The following is a 17,849-nucleotide window of genomic DNA, read 5'->3' on the forward strand; positions in this document are numbered from 1 at the left end:
TAAAGATTTCTATTTATTTATTCGACAGAGATAGAGACAGCCAGCGAGAGAGGGAACACAAGCAGGGGGAGTGGGAGAGGAAGAAGCAGGCTCCCAGCAGAGGAGCCTGATGTGGGGCTCGATCCCATAACACCGGGATCACGCCCTGAGCCGAAGGCAGACGCTTAACCGCTGTGCCACCCAGGCGCCCCTTTACATAATAATGTTAAAATAATTAACTTTTGGCATAAAATTGAAGGTTTATTTGTGTATTCTAGAAGTTTATTCTTTGGTAGTGATATTTGTCAGCAACCTTGGCTTCAACGAAAATTTTCGTTCTCAGCCCATTTGGCTGAGGTGTATATTCAGTGCACCTCCAGTGAGGACCTCATAGGATATGAAAATAGGAGGAACAGCAAAATTAGTTCCAGCTGATGGCATTAGGGAAGTTTGAGTGAGAAAAGAGGCATTTGAGATGGACAATGAAACATGAGAAGGTTTCCGACAGAGGTGGGTGATAGGTAAGAACATTTCAAGCTTAAGAGTTTGCTTGGAGGGGCGCCTGGGTGGCACAGCGGTTAAGCGTCTGCCTTCGGCTCAGGGCGTGATCCCGGCGATCTGGGATCGAGCCCCACATCAGGCTCCTCCGCTATGAGCCTGCTTCTTCCTCTCCCACTCCCCCTGCTTGTGTTCCCTCTCTCGCTGGCTGTCTCTATCTCTGTCGAATAAATAAATAAAATCTTAAAAAAAAAAAAAAGAGTTTGCTTGGAAAAAAAAAAAGAGTTTGCTTGAATCCTTTCTGTAAAATTGTATGGTGTTTGTCTTCTCTGATTCCTACCTCCCACTTTAACCAACTCCAAGCTCCCGGAATGAAATCCTTACCTTTTAGTTTCAAGTTTACGTCTTCAGCTTAAGTTTTCTTAGCTCTCCTATAAAATACATGTTTAAAAAAGTACATAATATTTATGTACTTTTATCTTCTCCAGTACACTGGTTTGTATGCACATAAATATGTATATTTATATGTACAGATGTACATATTAAGTATATATAATATTTATGTACTTATTATCAAGGACGTTATTTGCTGAAGGAAACCCTCACGCTGCTGGCGTTGATTTGCATATGCAAATCAGTGTGACATGCTTTATGAGTTACTCTGGCTGGAAGTTTAAAGATAACAGTAATTAGGGCTTACAGTATTAAGTAGAGTTAAGAGTCATTTTATCAATCACATTCACTCTAACCAAACCCCGAAAACTCGTCAGAACCCTACTCTGTCCCTTATTCAAATATTTTACTTAACAGTCTCAGATTTGTTCTAGGCAGTATCCTGAACGTGCTGTTTTCCATTATTCAAGGTGGGATTACATGTCGGCACCTGTGTCTACCTGACGTACTGACCCATGTGACTTCTCATTTTACGACCCAGGCAGATGGGCCAGCCTCCATTTGGGATGTGTCATACTCCTCCTGGAGAGAGAGAGGAAGCACCCTAGTGGGAAACACCAATGACTTTTTTTTTTTAAGATTTTATTTATTTGATAGAGAGAGATCACAGAGAGAGAGTGAGAGGGAGAAGCAGGCTCCCCACCAAGCAGGGAACCCGATGCGGGGCTCGATCCCAGGACCCTGAGATCATGACCTGAGCTGAAGGCAGATGCTTCACCGACTGAGCCACCCAGGCGCCCCAGAAACACCAAGGACCCTTAAAGCTTCCACTCTGAGCTGTCCTGTTGCCCCTTCCACTCACATCTCATTGGCCCAAACGAGGTCCATGTTTATAAACACTGAGATCACAGTATGACAGCATCTGTGTGAAGAAAGAAGGAAAAACACATTACCAGATCATAGCTGAGCCTGAAAAGGTCTACAGGAAGGCACTGTAAGTCACATGGCAGTGGGTAGGGCTGTTCTGTCCTGTAGAGGACAGCAAATATTTGGGGAAAGTATCTCAATCTTCCACAGGCCTTCAGTGGATTTATCTTTTCACTTATTTATATCAATCTAATTTTTAGGTTTTTCCTTTTTTTCTCTTTAAGAATGTATTTTGCTAATTGGACGCCAATAATGGCAACCCATAAAACACATTCTTTTAAGAGCTCTGTCTCCATTTCAGGCTGAGCTTCACTGTGTCTTGTCCTGCGGAGCCAGCCCTCTCACAGCTGGTGTTTATATCTGCATAAGGTCGCTGGCTGGCATTTACAGGCAAACCTCTTGTTCTGTGTCCTAAATCGAGAAGAGGAAAGGGAGGGAAGGATTCAATATTCATATATTTACAAATATTTACTGAATCTCCAGCCAGTGTCAGGCACTGTTGCAGATGCTAAGGATAGAGGGGTAGACAACACAAAGTCCTCCGTGAGCTTACACTGAGTATACAAGCAAGATGATATTAGGTAGTGACAAGTGCTACGAAGACAGTAAGGAAAGGGGAGAAAGGCAAGGTAAGGTGACCAGAGGAGGTGACACTTGAGCAGAACCTTCATTAAAATGATGACATGAGCCATGACTATTTGGGAGGAAAACCATTCTCCTGTGTAGTGCAAAGATCTTGAAGTGGGAATATACTGGGCAGTATGGAGAAACCTCAAGGAAACCAGTGTACTGGAGAAGAGTGAGTGTGGTAGGATATTAAAAAGTCACACAAGAACGTGCAGGGGTGGAAACTTGGGGTTTTATTTGACATGTGTTGGGAGGCCATGACTGATTTAGAGCAGGAAGGTGACATGATCTCATTTGTTTTTAAATCAGAAACTGCTAGTATAGAGAATAAATCATAGCAGAAGTGGAAGCAGTTAGGAAGGTTCTATTTTTTACAGTTTTACTCAATATTAGGATATTATTAACACTTCTGGTCCCATGTGTAGTATTTTTTATTTATTTTTTAAAGATTTATTTATTTTAGAGAGCATGAGGTGGGGAGGGGCAGAGGGAGAGGGAGAGAGAGAAACTTTAGCAGACTCTGTGGTCAGCGTGGAGCGCCACTCAGGATCTCACGACCCTGAGATCAAGACCTGAGCCAAAACCAAGAGTCGGCCATTTAACTGACTGTGCCACCCAGGTGTCCCCCCCCCCCCCCACCGTGTGTAATATTTAAATCACATGGGTTTTGGAGATTCATGTCTGCAAGACTAGTGGTTATAATACATTAATATTTGTCTGAGGAAAGGGGGAAAAACCTAGCACCAAATCACATTATTTTAGAAAAAGCAACTAAAAAAAGATTTAGACATTTGTTAGAAAAAATTTAAAATAAACAGCTTAGCTAAAAGAGAAAATACAAGGGCACCTGGGTGGCTCAGTTGGTTAAGCGTCCAACTCTTGATTTCAGCTCAGGTCATGATCACAGGGTTATGAGTTCGAGCCGTCGTGCTCCACGCTCAGCTCAGCATGGAGCCTGCTTGAGATTCTCTCTCTCTCCCCCTCTGCACCCACCCCCTCAAGCACACACATTCTCTCTCTCTAAAAAAAAAAAAAAGAGAGAGAGAGAGAATACATTGAAGGTATTCTTAACACCCCATATTGGAAGATCAGGGAGGAAGCCTGTCATAGATTATCAGACACTGAATTAAAAGTCCTTTAGTCCTAAAACAATAAACGAAACCTGGATGGCTGTGGTCCTCTGCTTTGCTTGTTCAGGAACTCCGTTTTGTCAGTTTTTCCAGGAGTGATGCCCCACAGGTGTCACAGGAATTTATAAGACACTTGCTGGTAAGCCAAAATACCTGTATATTAATTAATAATGACATATAGATTCCTATCAAAGGAATCCAGATCAAATGAATCTCTCATCCAGTCAGAGTACAATGTCTCTGGACTGTGTTAGAGAATTTTCTTCATGTACAGTGGACACGGTCACAGATTGTCTTACTTTTAAGAATTTGATGAGATTTAGGAGACCCATCAGTCTGATCAACAGTGGAAAGCATGCTATTGAATCAGGATACCCGTGCTTTAATTTCTGGATCTCCAATTATGGTTGTGTGACCTTGCGCAAATCACTTAAATTTTCTGGGTCTTAGTTTCCTCATCTGTAGAAATGGAAGATATGAATATATTCTTTGTAGGGTTATTTTGAGGATTGGATGAAATATTATAAATGAAGTGCTGGTACACTGTGTGGTGTGGGTTAAGTACTCAATATTAGTTGAACCTGAATTCTGTAGGAAGTTGCTCTCAGAAAGCTGCTATCTCCAAGAATACTGGAAATCGGTAAACACTAAAATGCTATAGAAAATTAGATGCAGTGGCTACTAGATTTAATGTTGATGGTCTCCTAAGAGTACTTGCAACCTAGAAGGGTTTTTTCCTTAAAAACTCCAAATCATCAGTGATTTTCATTTCAGGGATTAATGGGTACTAGTTGCATGAAATTCCAGGGTGTTTACCTAGGGTGCTTCCTGCTCTGAAGGGAAGATGTAAATGACAGGAGAGGTTTAACCATTAGTCGGTTTCCACACTAGGAGTAGCTGGAATGTACCTCAAGCAGGCATTTCGTCCTCTTCCTGGTTGCATTCTTCAAAGAAGGTGTATCAAAGCTGAGCATGACTCCTGGGAATGGTGTAGTCTTGAAGAGCAGGCCAGAAAAATTAGCAATGAGTGACTAAGGCAATGAATGGAAGGCCATTGCGGTTCCCTCTCCACAGAGCCCTGCAGAAAAGGCAGACAATCTCATAGGCCACTGTAGAATTGCCCTTTGAGGTGTTCCCACTCTCCTTGTCTTCCCGTCCAGGCTAGCCATCTGTCCCAGTCCCCTCCTCTGAGTAGCACTTCTGGTTTTTTCTCCCACTCATATTCGCTCAGCTTTACCACCTGGTGTGGAGCTTGAAGCTGTAATGGGAAGATGGTTTGGGGCCAAAACTGTCTGGGAATATAGGTGCTATCGCTGCGACATCATCCCTGGTTGAATGCCCAAGGAAATCACTAGGGTCACTACGCCCTTGAGATGACATCTGCCTGATTTATGCCCCTTTTGTGCCTTTGCCTTTGTTTACTTTTCTATCACTTTTTCACGACGAGTTTAAGGGCTCAATGTTATGTCCTTGCATTAGCAAGCAAGGGTACAGTACAAGCCCTGCCTTGTGTACCTCTTTAGTAAAAGTCAAAGTAAAGAGAAAATCTATACCAAAGAGCCTCGAGTTGCTGTTTATAGCTCACAAAGGGTCGAGGGTAGATATTTCCACTAGTAAAGATCTCCCCGGCTGGAGTAAGGCTAACTATCCGCAGCCGCTTTCAACATCCTGCGGATTGCAAAGCCCATGGTGCCGCCCTCCGACTGGAACTACAACTCCCAGGATGCCCCCGCGACATGGGAGTGCGCACGCGCTTCCGTGGCGGAGGGGGAACCAGCCGCACCGACAGAGCGGTCGGGTTGGGGCAGCCGCGGGCGAGTGGATCGGGCAACTCCCAAGGAGGCAGACGCAGGCAGACGGGCGGGTGCTGGGAACCGAGGGATAGGCCATCTCCGCGGGTCCGTGAAGAAGGTCGGCGGCCTCAGCGGGTCCCAGTCAGGTAAGCCGAGCCTGGTGCTCTCCAGGAAGTCCGTCTGCGGGCGCAGGCAGGGAGTCGCACCGGCCATGGTGGCTGAGGAGGGAGAGGTTGCTGCTTTCCCGCTGCCGGCCCCGGTCTCCTAACCTACCGGTGTCTCTCGGGGAGCGGGGAGACATTGGGGGTTGGTTGGGGGAGGGCAGACGGGCCCGGGTGGGGGCCGTGGGGCGCGCTGGGCGTCGCCCGCGGTGGAGGCGCGCGAACCCCCGGTTGCTGATGAATCACTCGGGGGCCCGGCCTCCCCGAGTTCGGGACCGGCCCCTTCCCCTCCCGCCGAAGCCCGCGCCTGCAGAAGCTGGGCGAGCTCGCCGTGCCTATCCGCCCCTTCCACTCCACCGAGGCGTCGTTGGGGGACGATCCTCTTAAAAAGGTTTTCTCACCAAGACTCCTTCAAACGCTTCTGCTAGTTGAAAGTTAGAAGAAAAGGGGAAAAAAAACCCAACACCTTAGGTCACACCCTTTTGCGATAGGGGAGGGGGAGATTAAAATCTGGTTTGTCTTGGATTTGCCGGTTTTGATCTATATCCTCTGCCTTAAAATAAATTCCTGGCTCCTGTGCAGCACAGCTGTATCCAGCTGTGAAGTTTGTGTTGATTTGCTTTGAGGACGTGACTGGGTCGTTGTATTTTTGCTTATGAAGTTGGTGTGTTTCCTCTGCAAGCCTGCAATCTAATTACAAACAAATGGAAAACAGCCGCTTTTCTTTTCTTTTTTCTTTTTTTAATGTTTAGTTAAGAATCGCATTTCCAACTTGCCCTTGGCTTCTCTTAAAACCAAAAGTCGTCTGGTAATGAACATTGCAGTAAAACTTATCCCAGGAGGTCATACTTGAACAGGAAATAAGCCTGTGGAGATTTAAGTTAGTTATGTGCGGTCTCCCTTGGTTTGTAACATTTTCATGCAGCTCATGTTTCTTTTTCTGAGAATGCTTCAGATTAATTTTTTGGTAGATTAGGTTGATTAATTAATTGGTCTGTCAAAAAACATATTAGGCTTAGAAAAATAGTTTTGTCCAGCCTCATTTACTTTTGCTACTCTCTTCCTTCTAGTCCTTGGCATCTTTTACCCTATTGCTTCTTTCAGAGTCCGAAGTCATTATATTTAAAATCTCCTTCCTAACTCATTTCTAGGAAAGAAACAAAAAGAGAATTAAAATGCGAGACCCAGTATAGTCTGACTCTTTCAGCTTACTTTCCATCTGGTGAGGATTTCTAGTTTGCTCATCTTTATTTTTTTAAGTAGTCTCTGCACCTCACTTGGGGCTCGAATTCACAACCCGGAGATCAAGCATGGTGCGCTCTACTCAGCCAGCCGGGTGCCCAGAGTTTGTTACTAGGGACACCTGGGTGACTCAGTCGGTTAAGCATCTGCCTTCAGCTAAGGTCATTGCCCCTGGGTTCTGGGATCGAGCCCCCGCATGGGCTCCCTACTCGCGGGGAGCCTGCTTCTCTCTCTGCCCCTCCCCCTGCTCATACTCTCCCTCTCTCTCTCTCTCAAATCTTTTTGAAAAAAATTTTTTAAAAATGAGGTTATTAGACCAGATGACCCCAGATTATTCTAGCCCTAAATATCTCTGATTTTTAATATTCACTTATTTTATTCATTCAGGAAACATTGGCCACATTTGTCATTCCAAGCCCTGTGGTAAGCCTGAAGGAAGAAAAATGATTTTCTGAGGATGTTACTGTCCCAGTGCTCAATTTCTTTTAATCATTTTTTTTATGACTAATTCTAAAGTTTTGTGGTCTACTCTCCAGGCCAGATTATTCTGCAGTTAATAACTTCACCTGAAGTTAAATACATAAAGTTAAATACGTGCAGGTCACATCCCATTACAATGATCAGTTTCACTCTAATCAGATTTTTCAAGTCTCAGCTACTGGCCCATTTAAATAAAACACAGGTTCAGTACAACAGAAAGGACTTGAAGGGTGTAGGGTGGTGCTTTTCAGACTAACTCAGGATCTTGTAAGTTTGAAGAAGGTCCCTAGAATCTGCATGTCACATAGGAATGCTGTAGTCTTTCCTACTTTAAGTATCAAGGGATGAGAGATGTTTGAAGGTGTTTATAATGACCAGTGTGATTGCTGTGCTATTAGATACATAGCAATGGCTTTTCCCAACTCTCAATTTTTAAAAAGATCCGTTCATTCTATTTTTTTTTTTTTTTTTAGATTTTATTTATTTATTCGACAGAGATAGAGACAGCCAGTGAGAGAGGGAACACAAGCAGGGGGAGTGGGAGAGGAAGAAGCAGGCTCATAGCGGAGGAGCCTGATGTGGGGCTCGATCCCATAACGCCGGGATCACGCCCTGAGCCGAAGGCAGACGCTTAACCGCTGTGCCACCCAGGCGCCCCTGATCCATTCATTCTAATAAAATAATTGCCATCACAAATTTTTTCTGTTCTTTCTCCGTTTTGTCTCCTCCCTCCTTTCTCTTTGCTTTGTCCTCTCATTTTTTTTTCTGTCATCTTCTTCCACCTTCAACTGTTTTCATTCCCGTTAATTCAGTAATTCACTAGTTCAACAAGTATGTGTTTTGCCCCATCCTGTACAAGGCACTATCTTAGGCTCATGGTGAATACAGACGTATAAAACATGGTTTTTGCTTGGGAGCTTACTTTCTCCGATATTAGGCACCATGTACTTGTTTATAGCTCAGAGCACTACTGTAAGAGCCATGTGTAGAGAATGAAAGCTTGCAGTAGGTATTCAGGAGCGATCTTTTACAGTTGTGGGGTGGGAAACAGTGGAATCATCTTTTTTTCCCCACTCACTGGTCATCACTGTCCCCCCAACACCCACCCCCGCCCTCCAGGCTATACTCTCTATACTGTTTTGAGTATGTGACCAATCTACATAGAATACGGTACAGTTTTGTAAATTTATTTATTTGGAACCTGGGGTGAGCCGGCTATGTGAAAATCAATTAGCAGTATCATAGGGAGAGTGAGAGGCAGTGGGGATAAAAATATACCGGGAGAGACCAAAAGAGGGAGAGGAAAAGATGAAGAAGAGAAAGACGAAAGAGGACCTAGTGAAACCGGAGAAAAGGGCTCAGTGGGTTTTCAGGTGTCAGTCTGATATACTAATATGTATTACTAATGTAATAAGTCTTGTTATTTAGGCATGTTATTTTTTTTTAAAGATCCTAGCTGGCAAACTATTCATGCTTTTCAATTGTTCTTAAATTTAAATATGTATGGGCTCTGTCTTGATTAAAATAGTTGAGGAGGGCATTATTTTCTAGGCTGTCATAGTGGCTAAAGCATTATTGTTCTCCTGTCAGTGACTTTCCTTGAAGACATTTGAGTTATATGTCTTATTTATTCTCATTTTTTTTAAAAAAAGATGTTATTCTTTTAAGTAATCTCTACACCCAATGTGAGGCCTGAACCTGCAACCCCAAGATGAAAAGTCATGCTCCACCCACTGAGCCAGCCAGGTGCCCCCACTTATACTCATTTTTATAGCAGACCCACACAACTGTAAATCACAACTATAAAATCATATTGAGAGGAAAATGCTATAGAAAACAGAAGAGTCTGCTCGACTTCTAACAGTCCTTTGGGTACATTTTGAAATTGTGAAGCATCAAACTAAATTTGCTATTTATGAAAAATTAAACATGAACACATATTCTACTATCTATGTCTGTAATCCATTAGGTTATTTGCAGTAACGAAGGAACAGAAATGTGAATTATTCAGAGTGGCAAATAATTGAAAATGTAGGTGTCTGTTATGTCATATTCTAGAATTTCATTTGAAACAAAATGATTAACATATCTTGAAGCAAAGTGCTACTTTGTATTTTTATTGAGGTATAATTAACATTCAATAAAATGCACGTATGTTAAGTGTCCAGTTCAAGGAGTTCTAACAACTTTATACACTGTAACTTCTACCGGAATAAGATAGAAAACATTTTTATCACCGTAGAAAGTTCCCTCATGCCCCTTTCTAGTCATTTCCTCACTCGCTGTCCTCCACTGGAGGCAACCACTTTCTACTTCGTATTTCTGACACCATAGATTTGTTTTGCTTAGTCTTGGACTTGACATAAATGGAGTCATACAGTAATATATGCTTTTTTGTGTGTCTGGCTTCTTTCATGTAATACAGTGTTTTTGAGGTTGATCTGTGTTATATTGCTGGTTGGTACTTTTTTTTTAAGATTTTATTTGAGAGAAAGAGTATAAGCAAGGGGAGGGGCAGAGGGAAAGGGACAAGCAGACTCAGCGCAGGGCTTGGCAGGGGGCTCAGGGCTCAGCGGAAGGTTGGGGCGGGGGCTCAATCCCAGGATCTTGAGATCATGACCTGAGTCAAAGTTAGATTGCTTAAGGGACTGAGCCACCCAGGCACCCCAGTTGGTACATTTGTATTGAGGAATAGTATTCCATTGTATGAATATAGCCTAATTTCTTTATCTGTTTTATTTTTGATGGATGTTTGGTTTTTTCCAAGATTGGGTTATTAGAAATAAAGTTGTTATGAGCATTTCCTTTACAAGTCTCTTGTGGATAGATGTTTTCATTTTTCTTGATAAATACCTAGGAGTGGAATTACTGAGTCATAGGGTAGATGTATGTTTAACTACTAAAAAACTGCCGCACAGTTCTCCAAAATGGTTTATATATGAGTTCCAGTTGCTTCACATTTTTAATGTTGCTGAATTTTAGTGCTGTCAGTCTTTTTTATTTTAGCCACATTAGAAGCTGTAAAGTACCTCATTATGGTTTAATTTTTTTTTTTTTTAAGATTTTATTTGTCAGAGAAAGAGAGAGCGTGCAAGCACAAGCAGGGGGTGCGGCAGGCAGAGAGAGGGAGAAACAGGCTCCCCACGGAGCAAGGAGCCCTCCCTATGCAGGACTCCATCCCAGGACCCAGGGATCATTACCTGAGCCAAAGGCAGCTGCTTAACAGACTGAGCCACCCAGGTGTCCCTTAGTTTGTAGGTTTTTTTTGACGATTAAGGATATTGAAAGCTTTACTCTGTAGTAATTGGCTTCTCTTGTAAAGTATCTGTTAAAGTTTTTGGTTATTTTTTCACTGGCTGGTTCATTGTTTAATTGTTATTTGTAGGAGTTCTTTATATATTGTGAGTACACGTCCTTTTCAGATATACAATATTTTTTACCCAGTCTGTGGCTTTTCTATTTCTTTTCTTGATGTTGTGATGAGAAGAAATTTTTAATTTTTATAAAGCCCATTTTATCAGTTTTTACCTTTATGGTTAGTGTTTTTTGTGCCTATCCCTAGGGTTGCAAAGATACTCTCTATTTTTTCCCCCAAAGCATTCTTGTTCTAGGTTTTACATTTAGGTCTGTGATCCATTTCAAATTAATTTTTCTGTTAAGATGGGAGGTAGGAGGTAGGTTCATTTTCCCTCCATACAGATATGTAGTTGTTCCAGCAACATAGTTAAACAGTTTTGCCTTTCTCCGTTAGATGGACTTGGTATGTTAATTGAAAATCAACAGAGCTACTTTTTATTTTCATTGTGCTTCTGTTTTTAGTTTAAGCATGGACCTATATCTTTAAAAACAAAAGGAAAAAACAACAAACTTTTATGCATTTCTTCCAGACTGCATCTATCCTGAGATTGATCCAGAGCTGGTTACTTTATGTTTTCTGATGCAGGAATGCCAATAATGAATTTGAATTTGAAATGGCTTTCCTGTGGGTTGAGGTAATGGAGGCAACCTCAGTTTCAGTAGTACTGGCACCCTGCCCATAAGCCAGGCTGATACTGGGGAGAAAGATTCAAGCCCAGAGAGATCACCTAGGACTCTATTAGAGCAAGCTGTATTTTCTTGTTTATTGATTTGGTGAAAATAGATATAAATCTGTATAATCCATGTGTTTTAGTTTCCATCTTTCTATTACACTACAGTCAGTCCAGTTCTGTCCTTTGTGCCACACAATTCCTGAATTTGTCTTGGAACAAGTTCTAAGACGGGTTGGTTATTTTTTTCTCCCAGATTTTATTGACTGATAACACAATACAATATTATTTTTTAAAGAATGTCACCTCAACTGTGAGGTAGGAAAGATGTTGGGATTTGAAGCTGATGGCCAAGAAAGAATTGTTGAGATGTCTTTGGTGCAAGTTTTATTAAAGCATGGGGACAGGACTTGTGGGCAGAAAGAGCTGCACTGGGGTCATGAGGAGTGGCCCATTATATACTTTCAGGTTGGGAGGGGGTTAGAGATGGGGAAGTCTCTAAGGAATTTTGGAAGCAAGGTTTCCAGGACCTTGATGGGGCTCGCTATTGTTGGGAAAAGGTTATTTATTACTGTGTAATAAACCTTAGTCATGAAACCCTTCAGATGTGTATCAGTGGGTTATATGCTTGGCGGGGGGGGATAACTGCCAACATATATCTTGGGGGGGTAGAGATAAAGGAAGTTTCCAAAGGAACTTGCATACCCTACAGGATTCTGGGGGTCCAGCTAAGATGCTTTTAGCCCCTAGCAAAGCATTAACATCCCAGGCAGCTGAGTTCTAGAGGAATGTCACTCTGCCTGTCTCAGGGACTTGTCGATGGGCTTCAGGTAGTAAGGAAATTTAGTTTTTCCTTTGTCTTTGTTTCCCACACCAAACTATTACTCCAGTGTAACTGTTTTAATTTTTCCTCATTTCCTTCCAGGCTTTGTTCATCCATATACATATTTTTATATGGGTGTAATCATGGCGTAGCTGTTCTTTTCTGTTCAGACACTGAGCGATTATCAGTAAACGCTGTGTCCCACATGTGTGCCATCCTCATGAGTAAAGAGAAAACTGGAGACGGAGAAAAGACCAGTTAGGGGACTTATCAGTGGGGAATCTTGAATCCAAAGCTTCAGTAAAATATAAGCAAAGTTAATATTCTCAAAGACAGGTTACGTTTCTATGGAAATGCAGGACAGCTCTGGTTTCCTTATTTTCTCTCTTTAATATGTAACAGCTTTATTGAAATTCAGACACCATCCAATTCACCCATTGAAAGAGTACCAGTCAGTGAATTTTAGTATATTCAAAGTTGAGTCCATTTTAGAACATTTTCATCACGCCAAAAAAGAAACCCCTTACTCATTAGCAGTTGGTGCCAGCTTTCCCCAGCCTCTCCCGTCCCCCCCACCCACCCCAGGCAACCATTAATCTGTTTTCTGTCTCTATGGGGTTGCCTATTCTGGACATTTAATCAAAATGGAATCATACAGTATATAGTCTTCTGTGACTGATTTCTTTTGCCCTTATACTCTCAATAGTTTGAGAATCATTGAAATACAATTAACTTTCCTTCACAGATGTGCACACTTATTGACTTGTAAAGATATACACTCCCTCAGGTACATATGCGCAAACACCTACACTTACTCACTAAGGAACACAAACACACCAAGACAAGCTTGCAAACCAAGGTACCTGATACACAGAGATAACCCTTTCCAAATAAACAGTTTCCTGTCAGAGCATATCTAAGCAACTAATATCACTCCAAGTGCACGTAAGCGAATGCAGTTCCTGAACTGTGTGAGAAAAATGGATGAAAACATGGCAAGTGGGAGAAAATGAGGGCTCGGGACAAGGGCGAATGAGAGTGTGATGGCAGGTTGAATTTATTTATTCTCCGGGTGTTTAAGACAGTTCTTAGAGCTTTTAGTTAAGTTCTAACCAGAAGCAACAGTCTGGCATTTACATATTTAATATGCATATAGGCATACAGGTAGAATCTTGGAGTTCCTGAGCCTATTGCATAGCAGTCCCTTTGAGCAGGAGGTTATTAATTATTATTATAAGGTAAGGGATATCCCTATGGAAAACTATAACCAACAAAATATTTTGGCTCCCTGGGCGTGGTGTTACCTTTTTGATGAAGAGTCATTATGGAATATTTCTTTGATATGCATATGGCGAAAAGAGAGGAGGCCCCTCAAATGTATACGTTGTAAGTTGGGCATCTATTCAGGCAGCCCTTATGCTGGGGCAGGTATGGCAAAATCTGAAATAACCCCAAGATTTATTTTTGTTCATGGTGAGTGATTATTAACCCAAGTTAGTATTCTTAAAGAACTCTTTCTTTGTTTCTTCTTTAATATTGCCACTGGAGTGTTATACCCTGCATAGTGGGAGTGTGGGAGTAGGTGGGGGTGGAATGGGGGTGGAGCAGAATGCTTAGATTGGCAGACGTCAATAAATCTGTGATTATTTGAAAGTCAAACACGTATTTTCACCTCTGCAAGGCCTTGTTAGTCATCAGCACCTTTACACCTGCCTTCGCTTTGCTACTTTGAGTCCCCATTATTATTCCTCTTTTTCAAACAATCTTTCTTTTTTTTTTTTAGCATATAGTGTATTATTAGTTTCAGAAGTAGAGTTTAGTGATTCATCAGTTGCATTTAACACCTAGTGCTCATTTCATCAAGTGCCCTCCTTAATGCCCACCACCCTCTTACTCCATCCCCCACCCACCGCCCCTCCAGCAACTCTCAGTTTGTTCTCTATAGTTAAGTCTCTTATGGTTTGTCTCTGATTTCGTCTTATTTTATTTTTCCCTCACTTCCCCTATGAGCCTCTGTTTTGTTTCTTAAATTCCACATATGAGCGAAATCATATGATAAGTTAATCAGAGAAAGAAAATTATTTTGCTTAGCGTAATAACCTCTAGTTCCATCCATGTCATTGCAAATGGTAAGATATCATGGTTTTTTTGATGGCTGAGAAATATATATATATATATAGAGAGAGAGAGTTTTGATGGCTGAGAAATATATATATTGAGTTTTGATGGCTGAGTATATATGTAAAAATATATACATGCCTGCCACATCTTCTTTATCCCTTCAACTGTTGATGGACATCTGGGCTCTTTCCATAGTTTGGCTATTCAAACAATCTGTCTGCTCTCCTAAGACATGGTACTACATCCCAGGTGAACTCCTGGGTGTAGTTTGCTCTTCAGGGAGTAGCTCTTGTTACTGTATTCAGCCCCTTAGCCTTCCCCCCTGCCATATCCTCTTTTCTCTTTGTCTCTTCCCACTGGCAAAACCTTAGTTCTGGCGTGTATCTCCTTTTGAGTAGGATACCAGGGAAGCCTCTTCAAAGAAATGTTGTTTGAACTGTCCCTGAAAGATGTGAAAGGATTTGAACACGAGAAAAGGGGAAAAGGTATAATGAACAGTGTGATCTGAGGGTTGGAGGCGGAAAAGCAAGGAACAGTGCTACTCAGGCCAGAATACAGGGTGTGTGAAGATCACTCCTTCCCTTTTACTTTTCTTCCTCTCCTTTTGCTGGCTCCATTCCTGTTCCTTCCCCACCCCTGGCATGTACTTTGATCTCTTTGCTTAGTATATACTTCTCCTCCTGTCTAGCTATATCTGTCCTTCCATGACCACCCACAGTGATCTCTGAACTTTTGTTGCACTATTTACCAGTCCCATTCTTTTATCAGTTAATTTTATATTGCTTTGATTTTTTAAAAAATAGTTTTATGTATGTCTCATTTTTCCAAATAGAGTGTATCTCGGAATACGACCCACTTAAGCTAGCCTTCCAGAAAGTATGGGAACAGGGCTGGGAGTTGTAGTGGATTGTTGTTAAGACAGCTGAGCTCCCTTACAGCTGGGTTCTCAGCTGGAACCCAGAGCAGGCACTTGGAAAGCCCCTGTACTCCCTCCTCTGCCTGTAGCTTGCAAAGACTCTCTTCAGCTTCCTTTGGTCCCTCTGCTCCATTGTAGGACATTAATTTAGATTTTTAAGAACACCGTGCATTACAGTATTTACCTGTCTTGACTACTGAGGTTTTTTTTGGCACCCTCTTAAATCTTTTTTTTTAATAATATTTTTTATTATATTATGTTAGTCTCCGTACAATACATCCCTAGTTTTTGATGTAAAGTTCCATGATTCATTACTTGCGTGTAACACCCAGTGCACCATGCAATACGTGCCCTCCTTACTACCCATCAACGGCCTATCCCATTCCCCCACCCCCCTCCCCTCTGAAACCCTCAGTTTGTTTCCCAGAGTCCATAGTCTCTCATGGTTCATTCCCCCTTCTGTTTACCCCCCCCCTTCCTTCTTCCGTTTCTTCTCTTACCGATCTTCCTACTTCTTATGTTCCATAGATGAGTGAAACCATATGATAATTGTCTTTCTCTGCTTTACTTATTTCGCTTAGCATTATCTCCTCCAGTCCCGTCCATGTTGCAGCAAATGTTGAGAAATTGTTCTTTTTGATGGCTGAGTAATATTCCATTGTATATATGGACCACATCTTCTTAATCCAGTCAACTGTTGAAGGGCATCTCGGCTCCTTCCACGATTTAGCTATTGTGGACAATGCTGCTATGAACATTGGGGCACCCTCTTAAATCTTGCACGCAAGGCAAGTGCCTTTCTCCCTCACCCTAGCCCCAGCTCCATCCTCTCCTTTTTGGACTGGTTTTCTCTGCTTTCTCTTGGCTTTTGCTTTCCCCTTAGTTTCAGTATAAATGTAACTTAAACTTGCTGTAATGCTGCCCCCAGACCCAATCACATGTGATCTCTCAATTTAGGTTTTGTTTCCTAGCTTTCCATATTCTTGGTGAAGAATTGGATTATCTCTCCTGCTTAGGCTAGGGATATCCCTTGCACCAAATATCTGTGAGGGAGGGGACAATGATGGTTGCTTGGGCTGTATACTAAACAGGACCTGGGGTAAGGTTGGTCCCAGACAAGGGGTTTAGGGTTGGTCATCGCCAGGCATGCTTGTTTTGGTACCTGTGGTCAGAGGTAAGTGATGTGCCTTTGCTTTTTTGTATCTGCACTGCATCTAGCGGATTAACAGCTAAAAAGTAGGTGTGTCTCTTATTTAGTATCTGTTTATTGCTATGATTCTCTGACCTTTTGGCCATTAGAATTAACTTTGGACATAACAGACTAATCAGAGCAATATTTTTATTTTATTTTTTTATTTTTTAAAAATATTTTTTATTAATTTGAGAGAGAGCACAAGCAGGGGGAGTGACAGGCAGAGGGAGAAGCAGACTCCCTGCAGAGCAACGAGCCCACACGGGGCTCCATCCCAGGACCCTGGGATCATGACCTGAGCCAAAGGCAGACGCTCAACCTACTGAGCCACCCAGGTGACCCCAGAACATTATTTTTAATATTTAATATGAATTACTGAAATTTGTTTTATCATCATTTGAATGATTTCTAATTTTAGAACAAATTATTTTTTACTTTTTTTAATTAACTATTTTTTAAACATTTTTGAAATTTATTTTTTAGTTCAGAAAGAAAAGGGAAATAGAGTGTTGATAATCAATTGAATAAAAAGTGATAATAGGTCTTTATTGACTCTGACTCCTGGCCCTGTTAGGATGTGGTCAAATCAGGTACTCCCATCATTGATCTCAAAGCTTGCTGATCCCCCACTTATTTTATTATACACTTATTTAGTGTCTATTATGTTGCAGGCACTATGATGGTATGATAATATAAATAATAATATGAAATAATTATATAAAATATAAAATGCAGAAGTGGCTGCCTTTAAAGTGCTCACAGCTTATGGAGGAAACATATTACACAACTGATTATAATATGGTGAGATAAATTTTGTTAGAAATGTAGGCAAGGTGGTGACTTGGCACCCCTCTTCTGTTCTCTTTGTATAGATACATCTCTCACTTTTGTGTATTCTTTATTTTAGCCTTCGTCTCTCTTATCCAGTCTCTGCAATTAACTGTCTTATATGGTTCACAGCATAGTAATATCTCATTTACCTAATATGAACTAATGAAGTATTCCTTAAAAATGAACTTTGAGAATAATAATGACTTTATTAGCTAACATTTAGTGAACACTTGCTGTGTGTCAAGAACTATTCTAAGTGATTTATTTGTATTAATTCATCTGATGAATTAATATATCAGCCCCATGAGATAGGTACTATTATTATTTTTGTTTTACAGATGAGAAAACAGAGGGACAAAAATTTGTCCAAGGTTACAAATTGAAATCTTTGTGGGAAGATTGAAATCTTTTTAAAATCTACTTTAAATGTAATTTTTTGTAAAATGTATTATGTTTTTCCTGATCTTCTTTTTCATCCTGATAAGTGTACTATTTAATTTCCATCATCCATTTCAACCATCCCCCCACCCCCTACCCACCACCCCTCTGGAAACCATCTGTTCCCACCAGCATGGCAGAATACAGCCCCCATCTGGGAGATTTAATTGTTGCAAATGGCAAGATTTCATTCTTTTATATGGCTGAATAATATTCCATTGTATACCACGTCTTTTTTTTTTTTTAATAAAAGATTTTATTTATTTATTT

At 41.3% G+C, this 17,849-nt stretch overlaps 1 protein-coding gene across 2 annotated transcripts in view; it reads left to right on the plus strand.

Moving 5' to 3' along the window:
• Positions 1 to 5,274: 5,274 nt before the first annotated feature.
• TMOD3 (tropomodulin 3) overlaps positions 5,275 to 17,849 on the plus strand; it is a 76,565-nt gene continuing 63,990 nt past the window's right edge. Inside the window, exon 1 of one of the 2 annotated variants that reach the window (XM_026518484.4) lies at positions 5,275 to 5,493. The gene's annotated coding sequence lies outside the window, so the exon portion shown is untranslated. The remainder of the gene's footprint in view (positions 5,494 to 17,849) is intronic. The other variant, XM_057306335.1, reaches the window with a different exon arrangement.

Source organism: Ursus arctos, unplaced genomic scaffold, assembly GCF_023065955.2.
Source record: "Ursus arctos isolate Adak ecotype North America unplaced genomic scaffold, UrsArc2.0 scaffold_36, whole genome shotgun sequence".
NCBI classification, from domain to species: domain Eukaryota; kingdom Metazoa; phylum Chordata; class Mammalia; order Carnivora; family Ursidae; genus Ursus; species Ursus arctos.